Source organism: Paralichthys olivaceus, chromosome 23, assembly GCF_024713975.1.
Source record: "Paralichthys olivaceus isolate ysfri-2021 chromosome 23, ASM2471397v2, whole genome shotgun sequence".
Lineage (NCBI taxonomy): Eukaryota > Metazoa > Chordata > Actinopteri > Pleuronectiformes > Paralichthyidae > Paralichthys > Paralichthys olivaceus.
In genome coordinates, this window is record NC_091115.1 from 5,625,298 (window position 1) to 5,651,267 (window position 25,970).

General features: G+C 42.0%; 1 long non-coding RNA gene across 2 annotated transcripts in view; it reads left to right on the forward strand.

Moving 5' to 3' along the window:
- Nucleotides 1-25,970, forward strand: part of LOC109632768 (uncharacterized) — a 194,325-nt gene that overhangs the window by 56,217 nt on the left and 112,138 nt on the right. The window contains exons 1-3 of one of the 2 annotated variants that reach the window (XR_002202955.2): nt 10,600-10,726; nt 11,154-11,201; nt 13,017-13,073. This is a non-coding gene — a long non-coding RNA (uncharacterized lncRNA). Of the gene's footprint in view, nt 1-10,599; nt 10,727-11,153; nt 11,202-13,016; nt 13,074-25,970 lie in introns of those variants that run through there. The other variant, XR_011240229.1, reaches the window with a different exon arrangement.

The following is a 25,970-nucleotide window of genomic DNA, read 5'->3' on the forward strand; positions in this document are numbered from 1 at the left end:
GGAACACTTATGCATGTGTATGCACAAAAACACACACTCAAACACACTCGACAAACCCTTGGCCTCATTGCACTCAGCCCACACATCTGTGCAGCATGCAGCAGAGAGCAACTTTGTAAATATCCCCAGTAAAAGTGGAGGCGTGCGTCTTGAGTCAATGACATTAATAAAAAAGTCAAAAGTCAAAATGGTTTTAGGGCTGAGATCAAAACGTTCCCCTATTTATGGTTCCCGAAGATTTTCTGTTAAATGTTTACAGTTCACCATGCCCCCTTCAAACGTCTGAGAGGGAACGAGAAAGAAAAGGAAGATTAGTGGAGGACAAAAGTTCCTCAAAGAAAAGACAAATGAGAGGAGTTTATGGAGAAGAGGAAAGTGAGCAACCAAAACAGCCAAAATACACAGAACTTGGAATAACACAAGAAGTAGGGCGAAGAATCTTAAAAGTTCATCATTTAAATATCTCTAATTCTTAATCTTCATTTATTTTCTGATGTTTTTCAATTATTTATGTTCAAGAAATGCAGCGAGTTAAAGCTGTGGACACATTTCATAAACACTGCAGAGAGTCAGAGCCAATCACATTCACAACCTCGGGAACGTTTCCAGATCATCCAGGCGTGCGGTGGCGTCCGGGCAGAGCACGAGGACAGACAAGACGTAGAGAGGACATCGTGGAAATCACATGTTTTTGTTGACAGCACAGACACACAGGCAGACCACATGGGCGCCTTATCTCTCTCAACATGTGTCCTCCCTCTCCTTCATTGTGCTGTAAAGTAAAGTAAATTATAACAAGAGTAAAAACATCATTTAGGAGTGATATTGGATTCAAAGGCATAAGATCGTAAGACACAATGAAAAATTGATTAGAACAGCAGAAGAGTATTTGATTGATTTGGAAAATACGTGTCTTTAAGAATCTACTTATGTTTAGTAATAGTTATATCAATTAGTGCAGACTCCAGCAGAACCATCCCCCATGATCCACTTTAATTTAGTGATGAGTGAAGAAGCTCTCCATCTCACGTCTTTGTCCCGGTCTCTATCGATGTTGTGGAGTGGAAAACAGTTTCCCAGTTTATCATGGCATATGTGGAAACCACGCCCGGCCGAGCACATCATCCAACCTGCCCCTGGATTGAGACCCCAGAGGATTGGCGGTTGTTACGCTACACATCGCCAAGCTGCCGAGTCTGGCCGACAGCCGCTGTCTGGAGCCCGTTGATGAACTCTAATCAACCTTTCCTTATTTGATGTACCTCCCACGTCCCCAATTTTATATTTCGACATATTCAGGGATAGATATCGATGAGTGTTTTAAATTTGATGCAGCTTGACTGGATTTAAGGGTCCCGCTGGGCATTGGCGGTGTTATGTGCTGTAGAGTCAAAACTCATTTTAGAAAATCTGACTGAACATTTCGTTATATATATATTCACTATTCCAAGACTGCAAGATCTCTTCATGGCCAAAAGCCCAAGCAGATTTAAAAAGTCTTCAGCATTCCCACCCTTTCTATGTTGTTCGAAATCAAACTGTGAACACAAAGAATAAGCAAACATTGATATTGACGAGGTTTGTAACTCCGCTCACTAACTGAGCTGGTGCGGCAGCAGAACATTGATTTGAAGTTGTCTTGGAAACTAAAGCATGTGGATAACGTGTTCAGCACAGATGGACACAGCTGTGTTGGATGTCACAGCCACATGCAATACTTCTCCCGTGGGATTACTCAGTATATCATGGTCAAATCATTCCCTGGATTCTCTCACACTGGGCTTAATGGAGGCTCGGAAATAGTGCACGACGTAATACACCCTGCTCCATGTGTCAGGTAGATTTGATTATGTCAGAACAGGTGGGCAGCGAAAGCACAACTACCCCTCATTCTTGACATCGAAATTATATCGTACACCCCGGCTGCCAAATTGATGTGGAAATGTCTCCACTGTGCACAATGGTGCACAAAAATAGAGGCGTATGTCTGCCTCGCTGCCATTTTAGCTTTGCCTCCTGCTTTCTCTCATAGAAGAGGGGCTTTGATCATCAGGTGATAGAGCTCTACCTTTCCTCCCACTTCAATTCTCCTGCTCCTGATACCCTTCTTCACAATTTCTCTCCACTCCCTCTGTTCCATTCTCCAATTTCCCCATCTCTGAATCAAGCTTTTTTTTTTTTTGCTGTCTCACATCGAAAGGTGGAGAGAAATTGAAAGTCGTCCTTTTCTTTGTCCGATCCTCATTCATCCCCGTTCGTTTGAGTCTGTGGGGCGCATCAAAGACAATGACATTTTGAGAAAATACCACAATGTCTCTGTCTCTGATCTGTCTGAGCTCTTTGACATCCCTCAGTAGCAGGAGACGCTTCTCTCTTCGTCTCAAACATTCAAGATGTAACTTTGGCCACTAGAGGATGTTCTCAATCAAAACAATAACAAAGGGCTTATTTTTGATAAAGCAGCGTGGGATCATGGGAGGTCTTGTCTTCACCGCCAATGAAAATCGACCTGATGCGACTGAGGCGCAAATCGTGTTCATGGATGAGGCCATGAATTTAAAAAAAAATTCAGTTTATGCAACAAAAGACAATGAATAATCGTGATCCATTATGAGTGACCAATGCAAACGGTTTCCTTCGTCATACCTCGTTTACAGAGATGAACAAAGTTGTGGGTAAAGCTGATGCAGTTAAAAGGAAGAGTCCTGTTACCTTTAAATAAAATGTTGAAAATATTTAGGATAAGTTCACAAGTCAACACAATTTACAAAGACGGTCTTGTTGTTTTAGACGATTCAATGAAGATTTGTTACATATTCTTTTTTTAAACAACATTTTGGATTCTGCTTGTTGCATGTGTTCCTGTGGCCCTTTGTCACACTGGCAAACTGTGTGTGTGTGTGTGTGTGTGCTCTATAAAATGTCCAGGGTCAAAGAATATGATATTGCTCTCGCAGCAGTAATAAGAAAATAATGATCTTTTTAGAGAGTCTGGCTGCTGATCAGATCCTCCTCGAATCGGTTTCATCTTCCTCCTGATGAATGCCCAGCATAATGGCGAGGTGAGAAGCTCAGGCCAAAGTGCAACTGGAAGCTTTGCACCCTAATGGCTGTCATTTGTCCCTGCCATATTGGGTGGCAATTGAATAACTTCATTGGGTTGGATGAGAAATGGCCATTTTTTGGTGCATTTAAAGCAATATCCTCGATAGCTCTGCTGGTCATAAATCACCATGGACAAAGGTAGAAAATGAGAATAGCAACGGAATGCACAAATACCAGAGAAAAAGAATTAAAATGGGCCGGTGGTCACTTGTTGTCTTAAGATTGAATTAAGATTGTATAAATTCCAAAACATCAGATACACACAGAATCTATTGTACCTCTGTCCGTCCCTCAAATATATTATTGAGGTATTAACTGTAATATCAAACCCTTATTAAATATTTAAACTTCTTTACAATATTAAATTAGTCCTGATTCTCTTTTCCTTATCTTTGTCTTCTTTCTTTCTCATTCAGCTCATCTGAGTGCTTCCTTGGTGCTTTGTTGATCAAGTGTTGTTTTTATTAATTGTGTGTAAAACACTGGAGTCACGGAGATTAGTTGCAATGCTAAGAAAAATATTATTATCAGAAAGAATTAAATCGGGAGGGATAAACGATGAGATTAGACTGATGGGTTTGGCAGTTACACTCAACTTGGAAGTTCTTAAAATAGCAATTTATTTGTTGATGGTCAATTTAAACCCATAATCTTAAACTTTTTAACTCATTTGAAATGCTATAATAACAATAAAAAATGATAAGACACCACAAATAGAAGAAAAAAGATGATAAAAGTATAATTATACTAATAAAATTGACACGTGAATACAATTTACAATGTAGATGCGATAAGATAATGTATTTAAGCCACTGATCAACAGCCAGGCTCCAGAGATTTTAAAGTTGAGAATAATAAAATAGATAAAATCATATAAATAAAGACACACACACACACACACACTGTTGCACCATCGGATCAATATCCACATGTACTCAGGGTCTAGAAAGCAACGTGTGATGGATGCAGGCAGATAATCACGGGTTGCTCGACTTGGGGTGGAACTCTTACATTTTATTTCATTGAGATGCCAAGTGGAGCCGCGGCCGTAACCGCTGTCAATCAATATCCCTGGCAGCTTCTGTTACCTCTGCTGTTGAATCACAGTCAACTGACCCCACCTATCTGCTTGACCTTCACCATATCTGACACCCACACATCATGCACACGCATACACACACCTACACTTACCTCACACACACATACACACACTTGGTCACTCGGAGGCGTCGCACACAAATGTGAATGAATGCAGAATCACTGTGTTGAGAATGATGGGTTGTCTGCTTCAGGGAGTAATGAATTTATATCCTCCGTCAGCATCACTGAAGGACAGCCGCAGTGGCTCTGCCATAACAGAATGGACACAAACACACACACACACACACACACACACACACTGCTACCTTCCTGACGGTGGCACATACAGTATGTAGAGATATAATGTCCCTTTTTAATAAAAACATTACGTCAACCAGAGCCTGTTATTGTCAGAACAGAGATAAAAATGGGCCCAGAGAATTATGTGTGAGATAAATCAATGTAGAAGAAGGAAGAGACGGTGAAATCATCATGGAGTCTTTTGCAAATAGATTGTATTTCTTATGGGAAAAAATATGAAAGAGAATGAAACACAGTCAGGTTTTGATGTTTGACCATTTTTTATTCACGGTTCCTCTAGCTCTATTTCTGCACGTCTTCAAAAAAGGACTTTATTAAACTAAGACAGCTGTTTTACTCATTTTAGCATGAAGATTTGTACATTTTTAATATTAACTTCCTTTTTTTTTATCTGCAATGTGTTGGATGCACTTGCAGCTCAGAACTAGTCAATCATTTTGAGTGCACAAAAAAAAAAAAAGTATTTATTGATTGAAAACACAGAAATCATTAGCGGGGTAGCTTGTAATTCAACACAGGCTGATAAGGATACTTACAGCAATTGTGGCTGTGAGGCAATATTTCACTTTTACAGCCAGACGGAGGAGTGTGAAGGTGGGCTGTCCCTCCACATATACGAGCTACGAAATGATCACAGTGATTTCACAGACTTCCTGTAGCAGCCTGAAAGTCACACAGGTGATGCCCACAGTATATCAAACAGATTGAAGTGACGAAAACAGATTGTCCGACCAGCCACTGAATCTATTGTTTTTCTAGTTTTCTATTATCGTCCTCGGGAAAAAGCCTTTATGTGTGAGACAAACCTCTTTATGGGGGTAGGTAATATAACAGGAAATCACCAGGGAAGTATAGTGGCATAAAAAAATTGTCATATTATACAACCACATTTATTTCAATGAGCTTGTCCGCATCAGAGCATCTGTTTAATTTTAGATACAACGTGGGGACAAACTCAATAAACCTTCACTTAGAAACAGTTGTGGCTGTAATTATGTGCATAATTACTGTTCAGAGATTCTAGAGTTACCTTTACTAAGAGGGCACCTGTTCGATGAGTCATGCTTCATTATACCCCCCCTCCCCCCCATGTTTTTAATGGACCCAGGAGAGGTGTTCAAAGACAAATGAAAGAAAAAGTTAAATGCCAACTAACTGAAAGTGATATTTGGGAGTTTTGTGACGTCTCGCTTGGACTTTTTATAGTTACATAAACGTATATATATATATATATCATGTATTTGATAGACTGGAGAGGATCTGTATCTGTATATCCACATGAATACAAAATGATAACTTGTTTCTCGAACAACTTTTACTTTTACTGTAAAAATGGTCGCTTGACTTCCTGCCTTTGTTTTGTCTCGCTCTAATTCAGAATCCACTTATCTCTGTACTACCTGTAATTCATGCTGCACTTGCCACTGGGATCAGCGCACGCTGGGTGTACGGCACAGTGCACAGAGGTCCACTGCACGATTGCTGAGCTTTGAGCGACGTGCTCGTGCTGCTTCAGAGCTCAGTGGTGCCTGTGCCGCGTGTTTGAAAGCCCCATTTGTCAAAGCTTTCCAGTCATTCCTGCTACTAGTTTGTATTCCTCGTGTTTGACCTTTTGTCTGACTGACATCGTGTGTATGACCTCAGGCTGGCGAGTAAAGAGTTTGATTTTGACATTTCGCTTGGTCTCTGGTGTGATTGCTGCGCTTGATTCCACACCCATGGTTTATGATTGTTTCACATGTACTGTATGTGGAGGTTTGGTTTTTATTTTCAAAGAGTTTTGTTGCTAAATCTTTGTGTTTTAACTGCTCCTTTCTGTTTGTTTAAGGTAAAACTACCGAATGGATTTCAACAAAACTTGGTGGAAAGATGGGGCATGGAGCAAGAATAAATGCTGGTGCAGACTTTTATCACTTTCCTTTAAAATTGCATTTTTTATATTTAAATGATTTTCCGGGGAATAATTTAATGAATCTTGATTAAAAATCCGGCTGATTAGGCGACGGATATCTATGAGTGTGTGTACTGCAGCTTGATTGAGATTAAGGGGGCTGTTGGGTCTTGGTGAAGGTTTGCGCTCTAGTGAGTTTCTCTTGTCTTTAGTCATGCAGTCAGCTTCCTTTAGTTAATTGCATAATTTTTCAACACAAACTATTATAACCTTGGTAAAGTGTAGTGATGAATCATGAGGTGTTGACACAGTATTCCTTGTGACTCTCAGATGATAGAAATCTTTTCTCTGTGCAGTCTTGGTAATTTTCAGTTCTGGGAGATGGCACCTCAAGGTAGCGTGCTTAACCGGCGCCAGCTACCTTTAGTGGAGAATGACATGCTTAGTGGCACCGGACACACACACAAACCCACCAAGGAGTCTGCCAGTTTGTCTGAATATGCAAGCAGTGCATGGGACACCGACATTGCATCGGTACCACAGCAACTTAGAAACAAAGGTACTTTTGTCACAGGCCGGGGATTTAAAAATCCCCATAGATTCTTACACAGAACGCAGCAGGTCTACACCAATATAATCCAATCGCATTACTTAGAAAAGATGCTTCGGCTTTAATCATTTATATACACACAGACATCTCTGTATTCACATACTGTGTACAGTTTGTGCAAATGTTGTGCAATCTCCTGCACACAAAGGCGCTTTCTGGCCAAAACCACCTCAGCCTGATGTGGAGGAAAAGGGAGGTAATTGTACGGAGAAGAAAAAGGGAAGGGGGCGGCAGCAGATGGTGGGACAGGTTTCTCTGTTGGTATTAGGCAGAAGAGTTCAGAAGCACTGATTATGGCTGAATGCACTGACATCATGGAAAATGAAAACATAAGCATTTATATGTATATGTGTGGGTTTTTTTTTCAGGCAATAGTAATTTGTGTACACTTTCACTATAAGCTGTGCCTGAGTTTGGATCTGTCATTGACTCTCCCTCTCCTCCAGCCTCCCTCTCCTCCTCTCTTTCTTCACTTTGATTTCTTCTTTATAATCACCTCCAGTTGTGCAGGTCAACCAATAACCTGTGAATGGGACAGTTACTGGAAAATATCACGAGTTCAGCTGGGTCGAGTCAAACAATGACAAAGCAGTGTGCTGAAAAGTTATAAAAATGAAAAAATCAATGATCATCATGCAGTTTTCTCATTCTCTTAGAAAAGGTGGCATATGCAGCCATTTTGGTCACAGTCTGTAGCCAAAGCCAAACCCTTTTTTCTTTCTTTGTCACTCTCTCCTTTTCTCTCCAAATCCCATCATCTTGATCAAACGTTTATCCACCGACTCTATAACGTCAGCAGCCACAGGTATAAAACCTCCAGTGTCACAATAGAGGGCAGTCATGCACCTTAATGTTGGTTGCCACCCGCTAATAAACCGAACAAAGAAGAAGTATCTGCTTTGGGGAAATCTGCCTACCATGCTCATATTTTGGTGAAAGCAAATTAGCTGCATCTCTACCACGACTAATTATATTCATATCTTCAGCTGTTGACTGATGCTGTTTTCCATCTGTTAATCCCTCTTTTTTGTTTTCTGATTGATTCAGAGAGTGAAAGAAATCCTAAAACCTTAAGATGGTTAAAAAAAGAAAGCTTTATACCTTGAGTCAGCTCTTTTACATATTACTCTTGCATTAAAAATCAGAATTTAATATTAATTTCTTTTCTGTGTGTGGTCTGACGTTGCACAGAAACACACACCTTTATACACACTCACAGGTACACTTGTCCCAGTGGGGAGGCTCAGGGGCTCATGGTCAGCAGGGATGAGGGTTGTAATTTCACCGAGGCTCAGTGGGAGAGTGTATTTTTTCTCAGAGCTTAAGTCACTGCCCTTATCTACCCTGGCTGCTCCCTCAACCGAGGGACCGCATTGTTCCAGGGAGAAAGACACTTCTGTGTTTACATACGTGTGTATGTTGACATGTATGATGGGATCCGATGCCGAGATAACACAGAAGAGCTCTGTTACGGAGAAAAAGGCTGGTGACACACACCCACAGCCTGAGATGAAGGAAAATTGAAGGCGAGAGAGTGTGTGCGAAAGACTGGGGGAGCCGCAGAAGGATAGACTGTCCGTTTACAAAAGGGATTGCACAAGTAATTTTGCCATTTCCCTGGGCTCCCTCACCGAGAGCTGTACATGCCGAGGCACGATATCTCGCATTTGTGCAAACAGATTTCCTCTCACAGAACTTGTTTGCTCAACCAAATCCAGCTTAGAGCAGCCGGCCTCCTTCCCTGGTTTGACTACGGACAGATTAACAGCCGGTTTCTTATATTAACCTGCTGTTATGAGCATGAGAATGTAGGTTTGAATAAAGTAAGTTATCAAGTGGACAACTATTTATTGCTGCTGTCTGCGTGTGTGAGGGGAGTTAGAGGGGGTTTGTAACGGCGCCCGTGGAGTGTGTGGTCCACTGGCTACGCCTGAGGTCCAAGGTTGAGACAAGATTATAGCCCAACATGGAAATATTGGTAATGAAGATACTAGAAAGATCATAGAAGACTCCAGTTTATCTTCATTATCTCACAAGTACATGGACCCTTCATGACACTGATTGTATTAGAATGAGAAATATATTGGACAGTGTTAGTTTGATTTGAGCAGGTCCGGGTCTGATCTCCTCAGTGATCTGGATGGATGCAACATCATCATCTGGTTTTGTCATGTCTACGAGGTGTCATCTTCTGTCAGGCACAGGGTGGAGGAGACAATGACACACTCTCTCTCACAGGCCCACCCACCCACCCGCCCCCACACGCACTCACAGACATATTTAACAGTTCTTGCAGTTTCTCAGTTTCGCGACAGATGAGTGGGACAAAGAAGTCCTGGTTCTGACAGAAGTGTGCAAATCTTGCATGTTTGAGAATCTTGCACTCAGCTTCTTATCAATAATAAAATCCTGCTCTGTGACAAGTTTAAGCAAAGAGCTCGGACAGCCCACTGAATCATTTAATGGTCGGACTGAAGCGGTGACACTGCTGATGAAAGGACACTGAGTCTCTGGGGTAGCCTGGCTGTGTTGCATGCACACTAGTTGTAAGTGTAACCTGAGTTAGAGCACTGATATGGAAATGTTGTATGATAATGGGGATGTGTTTTTCAATGTTCTCCATTGTGGTTTGAGGTGCATTCAGGTGGTCAAAAGTTAAACAGAGGCTGGAAAAAAAGTATGTAGCCTGAAACCACACTGAGGCGGAGGCATGCAACTACAGCATGATAATTCTAGTTTAAATATTTTAAATCAAACCTTCATTTATTCATGTGTCAGTCGATGTATGGGAATTTCTGAGCCCATTCCTTCAAACCTTCCCCTCTGTTATCTACTGTACATACTTTACTGTGGCTTCCACCCCTGATAGTGTGACACTACACTTTGTCCCTCGTGAAGACGTTCCACTCTGTAGTTTCTCAAGTTTTAAACAGACTTTATCTTATCCACAGGTTTCCACTAGAGATAGCTTCGCCAAACTTATTCCCTCGCCCGCCTCTCCCAGGATCAAGTTTTTGATGAGTTGGCCCTGGTGAGGTGCTGTGCAATCAAATGCATCAGTGCGTAAGCCAGCGTAAAATGTCCTGGGAGAGAAGGAGGGAGGGAGGGACGCTGCTGCGAGAGGCAGGAAGAGGGTGTGTGTGTGTGTTAGGATCGATCACAGCACAATGCTTGGAGAGGCCAGAGTGACCAGCCATGAAATGGTTGCGTCCCTGGAGAAGGTGCCACCATTACCCACAATTCTCTCACTGTAGCTCTGCAGGAATTCCCACAGATATGGATATGCATGCAACACATAATACATGATGAGGGATGTGCATGACTGTGTGTGTTTCTTCTGTGGCAGGCTTCATTCCATTACCCCAGACAGCTGTGTGTGTGTGCGTGCCTGTGTGCGTGCGTGTGTGCCTGTGTGTGTCTGTGTGTGTGTGCCTGTGTGTGTCTGTGTGTGTGTGCGTGCGTGTGTGTGTCTGATACTTGTCCTGCCTCAGGATGCAGAGCCCTGCTGGGTTTAATTGCAGCAGGATGAAGTGTAATCTAATCAGGATTTGTTTAACACCTGGGGTTCCAGGTGAATGCATTAAGTGAAATTAAGTGTGTCACCTCATAGCTGTCACACGGATGTTTCCACACTGTTGTCGTCTCGGCTGTGTCTGCACATGTAATTGCCTCAGGAAGTAGGAGAAAGAAAAAAACAAACCTGACATAGTTAATTAGAGGTGAGTGCCATTTAAAATGTATACTTGAGCTGCACCAACTTTATGTTTAGGTCTGTGTAAAGTTCTGGCGTACTTTCAGCAGTTTTTTTAAGATCTGACAAGACTGAGACACTGGAGGAACGTGGTGTTTTTAGTGTAGAGCAGGACTCAAGTGAGAATCCATGTTCTCAGCATTGATCAGGCTTGTTCTGATATATTGAAAGATATTTCACATAATGATTCAATTGTCTAGTCCCACTCAGCCTGTCAGTGTTCACAGTTCCATTATCAGAGGTGATCTTGTTTATGAGACCTGAGCCTTCGCTGTAAACTGAGTGTGCTGCTTGACGATCCAGGATTTTTGAAGCTGCAGATGAATTGTAAAGACTCTGGTTAGGATACTTCAGTGCTGTGAACATGTTGTCATTGTTGTTGCTGTGATTCGCAGATGGAGCTGGGTTTCGTGGTCCAGCCGATACAACCCCTCGACCAGTTCGTAAGTCTCAGCTCTTAATACTTAAGTTTCACCCCATTGTTATGGCATTAAAAATAACTATATTGCAGCCAGCCACCAGGGGGCAATCAAGATACTTTGACTTCATTTAAGGGGAGCAGTCATGCCGTTTCATTTTTATTCACTGTCTACGCTGTGAACATGTTAGCATGTTGAGCCTTTAGCTCAAAGGGTTGCTGTGTGTGAGTACAGCCTCAGTGTTGCTCGCCTCCCTGTAGACTTTGTTTAAATGTGAGTCGCCTCACATGATGAAAGTGCGACGGTGAATTGCTGGAGAGCCCTTTAAACACCTTGGAGACATTTTACTAATTATTTTTTTAATCTTTGCTGACCTGTGTTTCCAGAGCCAAGTACACAGACCCAGCTTTTGTTTTTTTTTAAATTACCTGCTGGAAATCTTTTCCTGTAATAATTTGCCCTCTTGTTTAAGGTAACAGACGCCTCTGGCTGCAGATAAAGTGTTATATACCACAGGTTAACATTTCGTTAGAATGCCCTTGGTGAGGGGGTGGGCCCCATGGGTAGATAATCTTACCCTGGTGCGCACACGATGCCATGAATAAGTCATCTCTCGCCGGGACACAACCCTCAAGTTCAAATGATAGAGATTTCACAGCTCCTGCCGGAGCGCAGGATCGACGACATACCAGCAATTCTGATGCATATTATAGCAGTGTGGCCTAATGGAATGAAGGAGAGGCGGTGCCGCAGAAGCAGTGGTGCTCTGAGTATTTTTAATGCCGCTGCACCCCCCACCCCCCCACACAATCATACACTCGCTATCAATAATTGTACCCCGGCGGAAGTGTATTAGAAGATATTCACCCTGATGGGAACATTTGCGCTCCCCTTTTTGTCCGCTCCTCTTTTAAATGCAGTCTTTTCGCCTCACTCTCTCATGATTTTTCTCTCACTGTGTAAGGTCATTGTATTGAACATTTCATTTTTCTGTCATTTCGTGTGATTCATTATTGGAGGCTCTCAGGGGCAAAGTGGGGCTACATGAAAAGGGATTCTGCCCTTTATTCTCCTGTGTTTTGTTAATGTATTTATTCTGGGCCCTGTCAGTGTCTTTAGGACGATCAGCTCATAGTATTCACATCATCGTGTTGTGGAAATTACAAGCCCCCGCAGAATGCCCGAGTGATTCACCGCCACACTTTTCATTAAAAAATGCCCACAGAAAAGAACGAGGGCCACAAAAGAAATGGGAAATAGTCTTTCCATCAGCAGGAGTTCTCATAAATATTGTAATTGTGTGGTTATAGAAAAAGAAGCGCTTGTGAGCCGCTGTGCTGTGATTGACTTTGAGTGAATGCTGTCTCACCTTTTGAACATGAACACCGGTGACAAAAAGAAAACAAATATAATGGCCTTTTGTGAATACAACATTAAAGTCGCCTGACTCCTGCAGGCGACATGGGGAGGAGACAAAAAGAAATGACATTGTCTGTATTTTTTTTTCTTTTCCTGTGTAAAACTTCCAGCACCATTACTCAATGATATGTGCTGACTCGTTACATTTCCTCCTCTCAGACTTAACAATATGAACTGAGAGATGTGAGCCGGTAATGGAACAGAATGGGATAATGCAGCTAACCTAAGGAAAAATTAATCAGGCCAGGATGGCACAGTTGCCAAGGAGAAGCAGAGAGTCCAGTTCCTTTTCCCCGGCCAGCTCGACTCCTAATGTGTGCTTCAATTTGTGCGGAGAGCCCCTCCGGTGTCAGGGAGCCTCTGGCATGAGCAATTGCCCGAATGAAGCACCAATCACCCAGTTTCTCTTCTCTCCTGTAGGGCCCTGATTTCACACCACGCTGGCCGGTTATTGGCCCATTCAAGACCTGAGCCCTGGTGAGTTATACACACACAGAACAGAGAAAAATCTGGATTTGTAACTTTTTTTGTTGTTGTTGAGGAAAATAGACATTGCTCTTCCATGTCACTCTGTCAGAGAGTTGTTTTGTACATTTCTTCACCAGTGCCCCGAGAGCTTAAGAGGTTAATGGTTGTCTGAAGGGCAGGGGGAAAATAAAAAATGTAAAGACCGCAGCTTACTGTGGATAATGTTCAGCAGCAATGGGACATTCTGGCATATGTGACTGATATCACATTAGAAATATGTTCAACAGTGTCAGAGCTGATTTATGGAACCCTGTGATAAATCGGTTGAGAACAAAACGCTCATAATACCTGTTTCTGGCACCTATGTAGCGATAAATAACAACTCATTCATTTCTAATTGTTATCATTTGTATTAGATGGCAAAATAATTCATGTTAATGGATTTAATGGAGTAGATTCCAAATAATGAGACCAAAAGACGAACCTGAATCCAAATATTGGATGATGAGTTCAAGAGAGGGCGAACAAATTGTAAGTGATTGTGGTGGGTCTCTCTCCGAAGCCGTCGCTAACACACGCTGCAAATTGCTCAAGAAACCTCTCATGCAAAATTGATGGCACTTCTTCCTAACCAACGCTGAATGCGGTTCCTCATTCTCTTTGATTTATTTTCATCCATATTTAAACCTCTTCATTCTTAAATTATTCTCTGATGTCATGACAGCAGCCGATATTAACTCCGAACACAGAGGCTTTCAAGATCTTTCGAGATTTTAACCAAGTTGCTTCATCTAATAAATCGCAGGGCAAACTACACACAGTGAGCTCTTATCCGGTAACAGCATTGCATTCCACCAATTTGTGGGATTTTAACCAATTTACTCGAGATTGAATTTGATTCTGTGTCTGTGTGTGTGTGTTAGCGTCCTTGGAACCACATGAAATCGTGTTTAGTTGTGAGACATGCTTATTAATTCAGATATCTGTGTCCCTCTCTCAGAAGCACTGTGATTTCCAGGCTAACGTTCATTTGCTTATTCCTCTGATGTACAACTTTGGATTCATAACCATGCACACAACACACACACACAGATATACACAACTCCACCGTCACACACTCACACACACAATTAGAAAAACACACTTGCTAACACATAGTCAGACACTCAGAAGTACATAGGTGTAAATACAAAATAAAATAAACATACACATATATTTATATGTTTGAATTAGCATATCAGTGAGAAGTAGAAAGTCCTTTGATGTTTACATGCTGTCCTTTGCATCTGTGGATTTATTATTTGTAATTATTTTAATATTCATCGCTTGGAGAAAGCTTCACGTCTGTGCTCGGTGTCTGCACCCTGCGCACTGCATGACAATTAGTGCCTTACATAAGCAGTAGCCAGGCACACACCCACACACACACACACACAAGCAAAAACATGCACCATCACAAATCGACACACACACACACACACACACACACACACACAAACAGATAAGAACATAACAATACAAACAAAACACAAACCCCCTTTCATATCCTGCAGGGACATGATTGCTTCTTGAAAATTATTGCATTCCTCTAATCGCTTTTTGTACAATCGTACGTCGGTAAATGACGGCCAGTGCCCCAACGTTATACGCAGATATGTATTTGTTGATATATCCTTTCTTTAAACACCCTGCGTCCTGTCTTCAGCCTCTCCGTCCTTGGCGGCGGCTGCGGTAATGGCTAAAGTGATGAGATGTTCAATGTTCTAAACACAAACAGCGCACCCCATCACAAACACCAATAAAAACTGAGAGCCGCAAATGCTGCGACCGCTCTCACCCTTGCCCCAGGACGGCCATTAGCATATTAGCACAAGTGCCTGTGTATATGTGTCTGTATGGGCCCCTCAGCGCTCGCGTGCTTGCATCCTGTCTGAGATTGCTGCAAAGGCTCCGTTACCTTTTCTAAGACGATCTCAATCAGACCGCCTGGATGAGCTCGATGGCCTGAGACGGAGAGAAAAAGGAGGGGGAGAGGGAGGTAGAGGTCGTGAAAGATAGAATGAGAGAAAAGTGGTGGCAAGGACACAGGGAATCTGCGAGAGAGACATGTGGAGAGACACGAGGCGACAGACAAACTGACAAACGGACGGGAAGTATGTGAGGAAAAAAAAGAGAAATAGCATAAAGGAGATCTGTTCTGTTCCCTTGGTGATCTGAGTCATCTCTATTGGCTGGATATGATGCTATGTTTGTGATGATTAGTCTCACTGTGAGACTGAAGTACATGTGTGTTGGATGAAAGCTGGAAAACAATATTAGACATATGAAAACCACCTGAACTATCTCAGGATCTGATGCAAACTTTATTCCCTCTGAAATCTTGCATGTGATATGTGTGTGTGTGTGTGTGTGCATGGTTTTATAATACCCTATCAAGCGACAGTCTTAACTTTAACCAGGCGACCTGCAATCAAGAGCTCCATTGCTATTTTGGTTCACCAATACGTTTTTGTGAAAATTGGATCCAGGGCTAAAGAATTGAAAGCGATGAGCGCCACAGCTGAAGCAATCCACAGGCCTTGAATGAACATATTTATGGGAAAGTGACAGATCAAATCCAATTGCCTCTTCTGTGACTCGATGCAGCCCCTTATTCACGTCAAAGAGGTGGGAGTGTAATGAGGTTTTGACTGCCGGATGATTTTTTTTATTTTTTATTTTGCAGATGAATGACTTACAGAATGTAGTGGCAGTGCAGAGCGCCACTCACACAGTGTCAAGCCAATGAGTTTGTGTGTATACAGCCCGGACACGTAATTGAGAAAATTCCATGGCCTTGATTTATTTATTTTCTCGATATTGGCAGGTATAGACATTTACCTGATCACTTTTATATGGCCTGTGTTAGAATGCAACTCAGGCACTGAGTTTGTGTTGCCCTGTCCCTGAAACGCATGGTTATTATTAAAAAATAAACATAATTTAAGTGAATATATCCGAACAATTAGCACGTGTACAGTCAAATGAGCCGTCCGTGGTGCCTCCTCCGCAGCCGCTGCAGATTTTTTGTTGCTAAGACAGCTGCATGGTACAAAGTCGATTAACAGCCTGACCTTTGTTTGTTATTTTGTTGTCTGCGAAATCTGTTTCCCCGAGATCTCAAAATACTTCTAACACGCTGCTTCTCAAATGCTTCTGTGATGTGCTCATTACCTTCTTACTTAACTTTACTGATAGTTTAGGGGGGCCATGCAATAGGTCAAGCGGATAGAGATCGCCCTCTGCTGGATCACAAGTACGATGATCTGAGGTTCTCTGAGACTATATTTTGATTTAAATCCAATCAGTAAGAATATGAAGTTTTCCCTTCACATTCAAATCAATGTTTAAAATTACAGCCCTAATGCTTCGTGCTTGTTGTCCCAATTACAAACATGTTCAGTGTAAACGGTATCACATGTGCCAGAAATATACTCAGTACATATACTAAATATAGATTTACAATATATGTATATTTTTATTTGTGATCAGGATCTTTCCTTCAGATCTTTGTTGCTGTAGTGATCTAACTGTCAACCACCTTTCCGAAGAATCGTCTCAGTCTGAAAAGACATCACTGAAAAGTTGCATGCTGAAGCCAGACATAAAACAACAAACAGAGAGTATAAAGGAAACAAAGTGAGAATAACCTGCCTACTGACATCCACCCTCCTCTTCTCTTCTTTCAAGATGAACATAAAGTAGCTCTAATAGGAAATATGCTCAGCCCCTTGATCCTCCCTGGATTTTTATTTTTTTTGCAGACTGAATTATTACTTTTTGCCTACTGCTGCACTCTTTGACCAAGAGCAGAAAGAAAACTTTTGCTCAGCTATCTACATCCCAGCTTATCATTTTAAACACTTTTTTAAGGCCTCTTAAAAGTCTCATCTAGATCAGTGGTGAAGCAGTAAATATAGTAATCTTGTCATCTAATAGGTCTCGCTATTTGAATCTTTTTTAAATATATTGCAGGGCTGACTGTTGTTTTTCTGGCTTGGCCAAAAAAAAAAAACATTTGAAATGCAAATCAATGTCTCAAATGAAGCTGGCCCTTTCATATTTGGCACACGCATTATCTAATCGCTATTTGATTTCACATGCAGGGGCATATCTAAGTGAAATCAAATAATCTTTTTAAACTCCCCCCACTACCCCAAACATTAGCCATTGGATTCCAGGCAGGGGCTGAGTAGACTACTAATGCGCTTGCAATTGAGATCTTAAGTGTCCTTTCACACTCTAATCAAATTGATTAGGTGGTCCTACTGCAAGGGCAATCTCGCTGTCCTAGCTTTGAAAATCCTCAGGCTTTAGTTTTCTCCGTGTCTCTGTAAGTCTCTGCATCTGTGCCGACTTAGTTCACTTTTAGTTAGATTCAGTTCAGTTATAGTTTAATTGGATTATTAGCCCAGCCTTGGATTCAAAACAAAACAGGACAACGACAAATTACATGATTGTGAAACATGACAATAAAAAAATACTATACAAGAAAGTTCACACTTATACAGTACATCTACTGTATACAGTAGAAATCACTGTGTTAGAGTCAGGTTCCATCAAGTACTCAAGTGACATAAGTACACAACATTATGCAGTACAATGATACAGGGTAAATGCAGAAATAGTCATTTTAATTTGACCAGGAGATTAAGTTGAAATCGTTGTGTTTGTAGTGATCGTGTTTTAGTTAGAAAGGCCTCAGAAAGCTCAGCATGTGTGGTGTGTTGAGTCAGGTGTATATACGTAGGTTTGTCTCTCCTACAAGAGCAGACTCTTTGTTTTGGTTGTACTCACCCCGTCCCCTGCCACTGTTTCTCTGTCTCTTCCTTCCTCTTGTCTTTCCTTTTCTATTCTCCTTTGGATTTCTCTTGAGGGTCTGCTAAAGTCTCTGATCGTCTGTCTCGCAGTTCTTCTAAGATAAAGCCACCTTTCACTGTTTTGAGATCAAAGAGTGAGTTTGCATAACGGCAGGAGAGGAAGGAGGGAGTGGTAGAAGAAAAGCAGAAGAGGAGGAGAATGTGGATTCAGTTGAATAAAAATGGGGACACTTTCTCTGAACCCTCTCATTTAAGACTCTTTTTATTCACTGTCCCAAGCATGTCCAAGTAAATCTGATTAGCATGTTAGGATTTTATACACATTCATTTCTTCTAGTATATACCATTATAGAGATATACCATAGCATTTAATGAGATGGATTCTTTTGTGCTATTTCTCCGTTGCTGCCATCTTTTGTGATCATGGAGAACATGTAAACATTTTAATATCAAAACGTGGTTACAGCAGAGGAAACATGATGAAAACTTGAATTCCAACTTGAAGGATTTGTTAGAAATTAGAATGATCTATCTGCCATTTATTATTATGTGATTATTTTCTACTTAAAGAGATGCTTGTGACTGATTCTAGCTTTTAGTAAATAACTGTCGTATGGATCAATGGCCACTGCAGCTTTGGGTATTGTGTTCTATAACAGATGTCTGGGGAAGCACATAAATGGCTTTTGCAGTGAGATTCCAATAGAGTTCATTGCTTTGAAGAGAAACTATTGATCTGTAAATGGAAAATAGAGAGATTAGTCTGTAGGAAATCAAAGAATAAATTAAGAAATGAAAATGGGTTAATAGGTTTCATCCGGCGTCTGTGTTGCTGTGGCTGCATGCTCATCATGCTGGGATTCGCTTTTTACTTTGAGCATTGAAGAACATATCTTGAAAAGAGTGATCATATTGTTTATTTATTGTTTGTATAATTCTGTAGCAATAGGAGGAATCGACACCTTAATGATGGACGGTCATGCAAAGGAAGAAGTTTGTTGAAGAAATAGCTCAGTGATGTAAAAGAATGGACACCTCACAGTTGCTATAATGGCTCTGACCTGAAAGGAGCATCATCAGATGTGTTGTGTGAAATACAGCAAGTGGTCATACTACACAATGTACTATATATATGTGAGTGTAGTCTCTAAGTATCGCAATATTTTACCTTAATGTTAGAGGCGTTCTTGTGGAAGAATTCAATAGATAATCTGAAAGCTTCTCTTGAATAATGTTCGGCCAAATGGAAAAAATCATGAAGCAGTGAATAAATACAAAGGATAAGTGACCTGACGAAGCTCTGACCAATGCGACCACAGTCTGTGCACTCTGTGGAGATGGTGTATTGAATACCTTTTTATTCTGCTGCTGAACTAATAGAGAAATGGAGACTTTAATATTTTTTGGCAACCTTAATCATAGCACAATAAATTACAAAGGTGCTCAAAGCAGTCAAGTATTGCCACAAAGCATATTGGACAGGAGAGGACACAGCTCACACAGTCACGAACAACATTTCGAGGTAGATTTCAATCTCAACCAGGCTTTATGGGATTAAGGTTGTTAAAAATGTGCTTATTTAATTTCACATACCTCCTAAGATATTTCCAGGGTGAATCACCGGCCGATAAAAGCTGAACCGCATCATAGATTTTACAGAAGAGACACGATGTATGAGTCACTGTCAATTGAATCTTAATCCAAATATGCACACTCGCTAATGTTTACAATAATATTAGAAATCAGGTAATTCAATTACGATACAATAAAGTTGAAGGATGCAGCACTGATAGACGTTTTACAAATATACTTTATGTTTCACATAACCTCTTCAGTGTTCAGCGATAAAACCGGCCTCAATAAATGTGAATAATGATTTTAAAACAATTAAAGGATGATGCAGCTTCAGCACCTGCAGCACAGTCCATGACAAAGTTTGACTGCCACCGATAGAGCTGCAAACCACATTTCTTAATTGTTTATGCGACTGCACTCAGACATTTTGAAAAGAGGAAAGCTGTAAGTCCATCAGGGCAATGAGCGCTGAAATGATTAAGGACTTGATGTGCCAAGAAACATTTTTGTCCTTGGTGAAGGCCTGTAGCTTCCATTATGAGGTCAAGACGCAACATTTTAAATGCATGATTTATTGCAATAGTCGAGGAAGACGACCGTGACTGGGGAAAGTCAAAAATGAATCTTTTCAGTTTCATCCTCTCTTATTCACCTTGTTTTATCTGACTTTCATCAGCATGTAACTTTTACCCAGTCCTTAAGGCTCATTCATTATGTCTGTTTCAAATGATGTGAACGTCACCGCCCACATACGTCCACGCATCCTTCACGTTGACATGGCTGTTACGCAATGCAGCCACTAGAGGGCAGCGCAGAGTCAAGAGTTTCAACAACAAACATGGCGATAGTGGACAAGTCCAAATTCTATTTTCAGAAAGTTGCGCCACTGTTGAAATTTCCTCCCTAATGTTTTATGATCGTCTTCCTTGAACTGTTGGCAACACTGCCCCCTAATGATTGCTGATGTTACTGCTCCATTTTTTTGTGGCGTTTATCAGTAATGTTTTAGAAGACGTGAAAAATACAGATGAAACAAAGTATGGAGAGAAGGTTCTGCCTGTATGTCGAGCATCAATGAGGGGTACCGATTCTCTCAGGGTAATTTCTGTGTCCTGATTGAACCAATAGCATTTAGTGACGCCTGCAGCTACAATACAATAGATGTAATGTGTAATATTTGTCTTAATTTTAACTGGAATAATAATTTGGTGATTTACGTGTTAGCGAAATGCCAATAGCTCAACCAGCTGCTCCTGGTTTTGGGTTAGGCTCGTCCTGTATCATGATACGAGATTGTGGATCACAGAGTAAGTTTCTGAATCGTTCCACCGTTACTAATCCCTGTGTACTTTAATCGAGCTTCACGTTCTTGGTAAAAATCCCCTCTGGATTAACCTGGCGGCAAACGAATGAGGAGCCGCAATCACCTGGGCACAATGGTTGATTCTCCATTCGCTGGCAGCAGAGCAAGACTGATGTGCAAAGCAATACCTGTTATAAGACACGGAGCCCTCATCCACGCTGTGAGACTGAGACAGGAGGAGGTGAAGAAGAGAGAGAGGGCTTCTGCTGCTGTGAGAGAAGCTTGACAGAATAAAAACAACCAACACCCAGATTCCTCATCCAAATGAGCAGGAGCGGGTCAAATCTCACATTTTGTACTGTATGATATTCTGACATAAGGACAGGTTTGTGCGAAAGGAAAGGATTGCACTAAGTGTACAGTAACTCTTCTTTCCTCATTTCAAAACACCCCCCCTCCCCCAATTCCCATCCTCCCCTAGTCTCACCCTCCCTTGCTTATCTCCTTTTCTTCCTCAATCTCTGCTCTCATCTATTTTTCTCTCTCTTTCCTCGCTCCACAGTGATCATCCTTTTTGCTTTTTATCGGCTGTTCCCTCAACCACAGTAGCTTAATGAGCTTCTTCTTCACTTTCTTCATTTGTCAGTGCAACACCCCCTCCTCTCTGCCTCCCTCCATTCCCATCTCTCGCCCCCATCTCTACAGGCTTCTCTTTTAAAGCACTAATAACGAGGCCTGCTACTACATTTGTAACCTGCCTAATAACATTAGCCCCAACAAATCTCCTCTCTTGCTTTACTAGTGGTGATTTTGTGCTAATCATACTTGATCTGGTTTGTTTATAGCAGTTTCATGTGGTGTGTTTATACAGTCAGATATGTGTTGGCATGTTTGAATGTGCATCTGCATGCGTGTGTGTTTAAGCCCTCACGTGCCAGTTCCATCGCTCCTGGCGGACGCAACCGAGTCACTTTACGTCTCCGGTGGGACAAGATGTTGCAGTGGGACGAGACGAGTAGGGGAAAAACAGAATGAGGAGGTGTGAACCCCGGTTGTAGAGACAGTCCGCAGGCTTGCTTTCAGCGAGGCAGAGTTATGGGATGAGTGTGGAGAGACGCCTGAGACACTCAGTGCTGGAGCCCCAGAGGCCACACATCACTGCAGCGGGTGTCGCTCAGTGTCGTCATCCTCTGCAATGGTGCAAAACTGCCACTGCTTTCTGTGCACGTGTGCATTAGACAGCCACTTTGCAACAGCCAGTAAAGCTCCTACACACCAGGGAATATTAGTACATGTGTGCGGTGTCGTCACGACTGTTCCTTTTTCGTAACATATCAGATGAGGTGGGACTCATTAAGAATTAAGAATGTTGTTGTGGCCTTTATCCTCAGCTGCACGATACATCTGGACCCTCAGGATTTCCTTTTGTCACGTGTACACTGACCAGTGGATGAAACAAGTAACACTAACATCGACTGGGTCGCTGTGTAATCTCTCAGGGCACGGCGCTTCGCTAAATGGCTGAAACATGACACATCAGTGCTTCCTAATTACTCAAATCTATCGCTCTTATCTGATTAATGATACATGTACAGTCGTTTCCACTTTAGTGCTCCATCAGGTGCCGACAAGTATATGAGGAATCGGTGCCACATCTGATTAAAGCACATTTTAACCGTTCACCTTCTGGATTTGATAAGCTCCCTTTTATGTTTATCCAGTCCCCCCACCTATAGATAAAAAGATCTATTATTTACTTGACACCAGTTTTAACGAGGGAGCCCATTTGGGTTTAACAGCCTCTTACAGGGGATCAGATGGATGGGGTGGAGTGTCATTGATGGTAATCAGTGCTCTCCAGCTGCTTCCTGTGGCTCGAGAAGGAGGTGTGAGTTTTGATGACAGGGTTTAATCACCTCCCTCTCTGAGTCTGAGAGGCTTTGGGTTTTAGCTTCTCGTCGAACCCTGCAGTTAAATGATCTTGAATGTTCTCCTTCAGCCTCTCTTGTCCCTCCTTCACAATCATTTTCCCTCTGTTCCAATTTCAGCTGAACGTGTTATGGTCTCAAAAACAAATGTGTCTGCAACAAAGGCAGCCAAAGGTCGCCGAGGTCACCCTGGCATGCCAACGTCTCAAGGTGATGGGAGATATGATTGTGCTGGCGATTGTATCTGCAGAATCGTGTGCGACGAGCATGTATGCACAGCAGAGCAGACAATGACACAGTCAGAGGGAGATAGAGACAAACTGTGTTTTTTTTTTTTTTTTTTTAAGCAGGGGGCCAGGGGGCTAAAAGTGTCTGACAGGTAAATCAAAGACTCTGGTTCTTCCGAGTTCACATTGCTTATCTGTCTCACTCAGGATTCCTGTGGGAGACGCTCGCTGCCGTGTGTCAGAACCCACTCGGAGAAAAAAAAGTCACTCTCTTTCAACACAAGAGTGGGCGGCACGCACAAGTGTGTGCGCGCCCGTATATGTGCGACATCGTGTGGCTTTTGTATTGGCACTGCAGTGTGATTTTTGACAGTAATGATGTGGGGCCTTCACAAATTGACAGAAGGAGAGAATGAGAACAAGAATGGGAGACACGGCAGGAGGGAAAGAAGAGCCACGGGGTCCTGAGAGGAAAGATTTGTCACAGTGAAGCGACGGTGGAGAATAACAGACTGCAGATGTGTAGACTACCTTCGTCACTCCGTCTTTCTTTGTCCTTCTACCGCTGTCTTGTCTTTCCTCCTCTCCTCTGCCTCCATCCACCCCCGTCCCTCAATCCAGGGTCGCAGGCTGTTGTCGTTTGACACGGCAGGTCAGCCCGGTTCACTGTCGTTGAGGAAATAGGGTTAGTTACCTTTTAACCTGTGCCTGCACACAATCCACCACCCATATAAAAAACGTTCACAGGATTACAATGAGATACCCAGCGATCCATTCTTCCCCCGAAAAACATTCTACAGGCTTAGAAATACACCGATGTTAATCCATGTAATCTGTTCGGAAAACATTTCCTTTTCTTTCCTCCCTGGGAAGTGTGGGGAACGCGCCGCACTGACACTTCCATTGTAGTCAAGGTGGTGCAGTTTAATGGGGAATTTTGCACAATGACGCCATTGACTTGACTGAGATAAATAGAGGAGCTAGGCAAGGCGATAGAGTGACTTTAACATAACAATGGCTGCTATACATCAGCAATGTAGCCCAATTGCATGTTTGTATGAAATAATCCATTACAGGCAACAAAGGGACAGCGACGGGCCGCGCTCATCCCTGAGTATATCCCTGGGGATCTGAATACTTCTCCTCCCGCGCTAAGGAAGAAACATGCCACAGACAAGGCTGATGGTGTGTGCGCCTTCACCTTGTCTCATCACCGCTCTGCATCAGTTGTAACGTTCATCGCTGTAATGGATTAGCTTGTTGTAGTGATTTATCAGGCCTGTCTATGCACATGAGATGTGCACATATGACCTCTTATGATCATACGTTAGCATAAGGATGAAAAATCATTCCCACTGCTGAGATGAAGCTAAATCGTTGCTTTTACTGACACGTTTTCTCGCCGCATCTTTCACCATCAACCAGATGCAGCCTCCGGGCTAAGGTGCAAAATGGATCGGGGATTTTACTGTATACCAATTTTCCTCTGAGATTACGAGGTAGAATTATTCAATCATGATGAAAAAGATCATTGATAAAAATATGATTTGTTCTTAATTATAACAGGAGTGATACTTTAAAGATATAATATGTAACAATTCCTTAGTAAAAAATCTAAAAACCACTAAATCAATGTTATATATTTTGTTGACTTGTTAACTTACATTATCCAAAATGTGTCCAATGTTTAAACCTATAGAAATGTTTCATTTCATTGATTTAGTTTTATTTTGGGCTCCTTTTAATTGCGTAATATTCCCTGTTCTCTGCCACAACATCCGGGACAAACAATGAATGTGGAAGGAAAACACACTGTCCACCATTTATGTTGGCCACTTATAATGGATCATGATTTGTCATTGCTGTTTGCTACCTAATGTGAAAAAAAGATAAAATTGAGAGACTCCTGGCGGCCGAAGTCAAAAAGTTACAAACTATGAATCTTCATTTTAATCTAAGATGATAAGGACAAAATAAAATGTATTATTTACTCACTTAAATTCAAATTTTTCCAGGCAGGCAGAGAGAGCGAGCCATGGGATGTGTTTCTTTTTGGATGACTTATTATAGGCATAACCTTGCCAGTGCTTCACATGGATGCCAGTTTGTTTACACTGGAGAAGAGGCTTATGGGCAGGAAGCCGTGTGTTTACCGGGTTCGGGGGTTGTCTTTTTGGAGTGGGTTTCTGTCTGTGAGGGGCCCGGGCTCTGGAGAGCTCTTAATGAGTGTTGATCATGTTAGGCATGGTGTCAGGAGGAAAAAAGACACTTTCTTCGCTATACCCTCACACGCCGACCTACATGCGCTGTCAGACGTACAATAATAAAATACATCGAGGCCTGTTGCTGACATCGACACTATGTGATCTGGAAACTGACGAGTCTGTTCTCACGTCTTCTGAATAATCACTCTTCGCCTCATTTTGATGCGTGTGTGTTTCTAAAAGAGGAATACTGAAGCATTTATATCCGTACAAATCCCCCTTCCAATCCTTTCTCCCTTGGTCCTTTCTCCCCATATCTCTCCCCAACCTCCCTCTTCAAACAGCATGTATCTCCTCTACTGTCGATCTCTATCTGTGTTCACTTTGCTTCATCTCCCTGCTCATTCCTCTCTCTTGTACTGGTGCTTTTTTCTCCTCTCTCCTTCCCCCTCTCCGTCTCCTTGTCCCCCCCTTCTCCATCCACGTCTCTCATTACCAGGCTGCCTCTTTAATCTCTCTGTATTTCAAATCTTTGCAGTAATTTCAAAAATATGAGAAGAAGAGGGGGGAGAAAAGCTTTTAAAAAAAAAAAAAAAAAAAAAAACCCAGTCGCCAGAATCTCTGGGGGGTTTTTCCTCCCAGTTGTTGCTGGAAGTAGAGAATGCCTCTGTTTCACTAAACGCCAGTGCCCAAAGTAATTAAAATGTTTCTGGAACAAGTGAAGTCCTTGAACCTCCGCCTCTCTCAATCCTTCTCTCCCCTTGTTGCCATGGTGCTCAAGGCAAACAGTACAATGTGTGGTAAGCCACC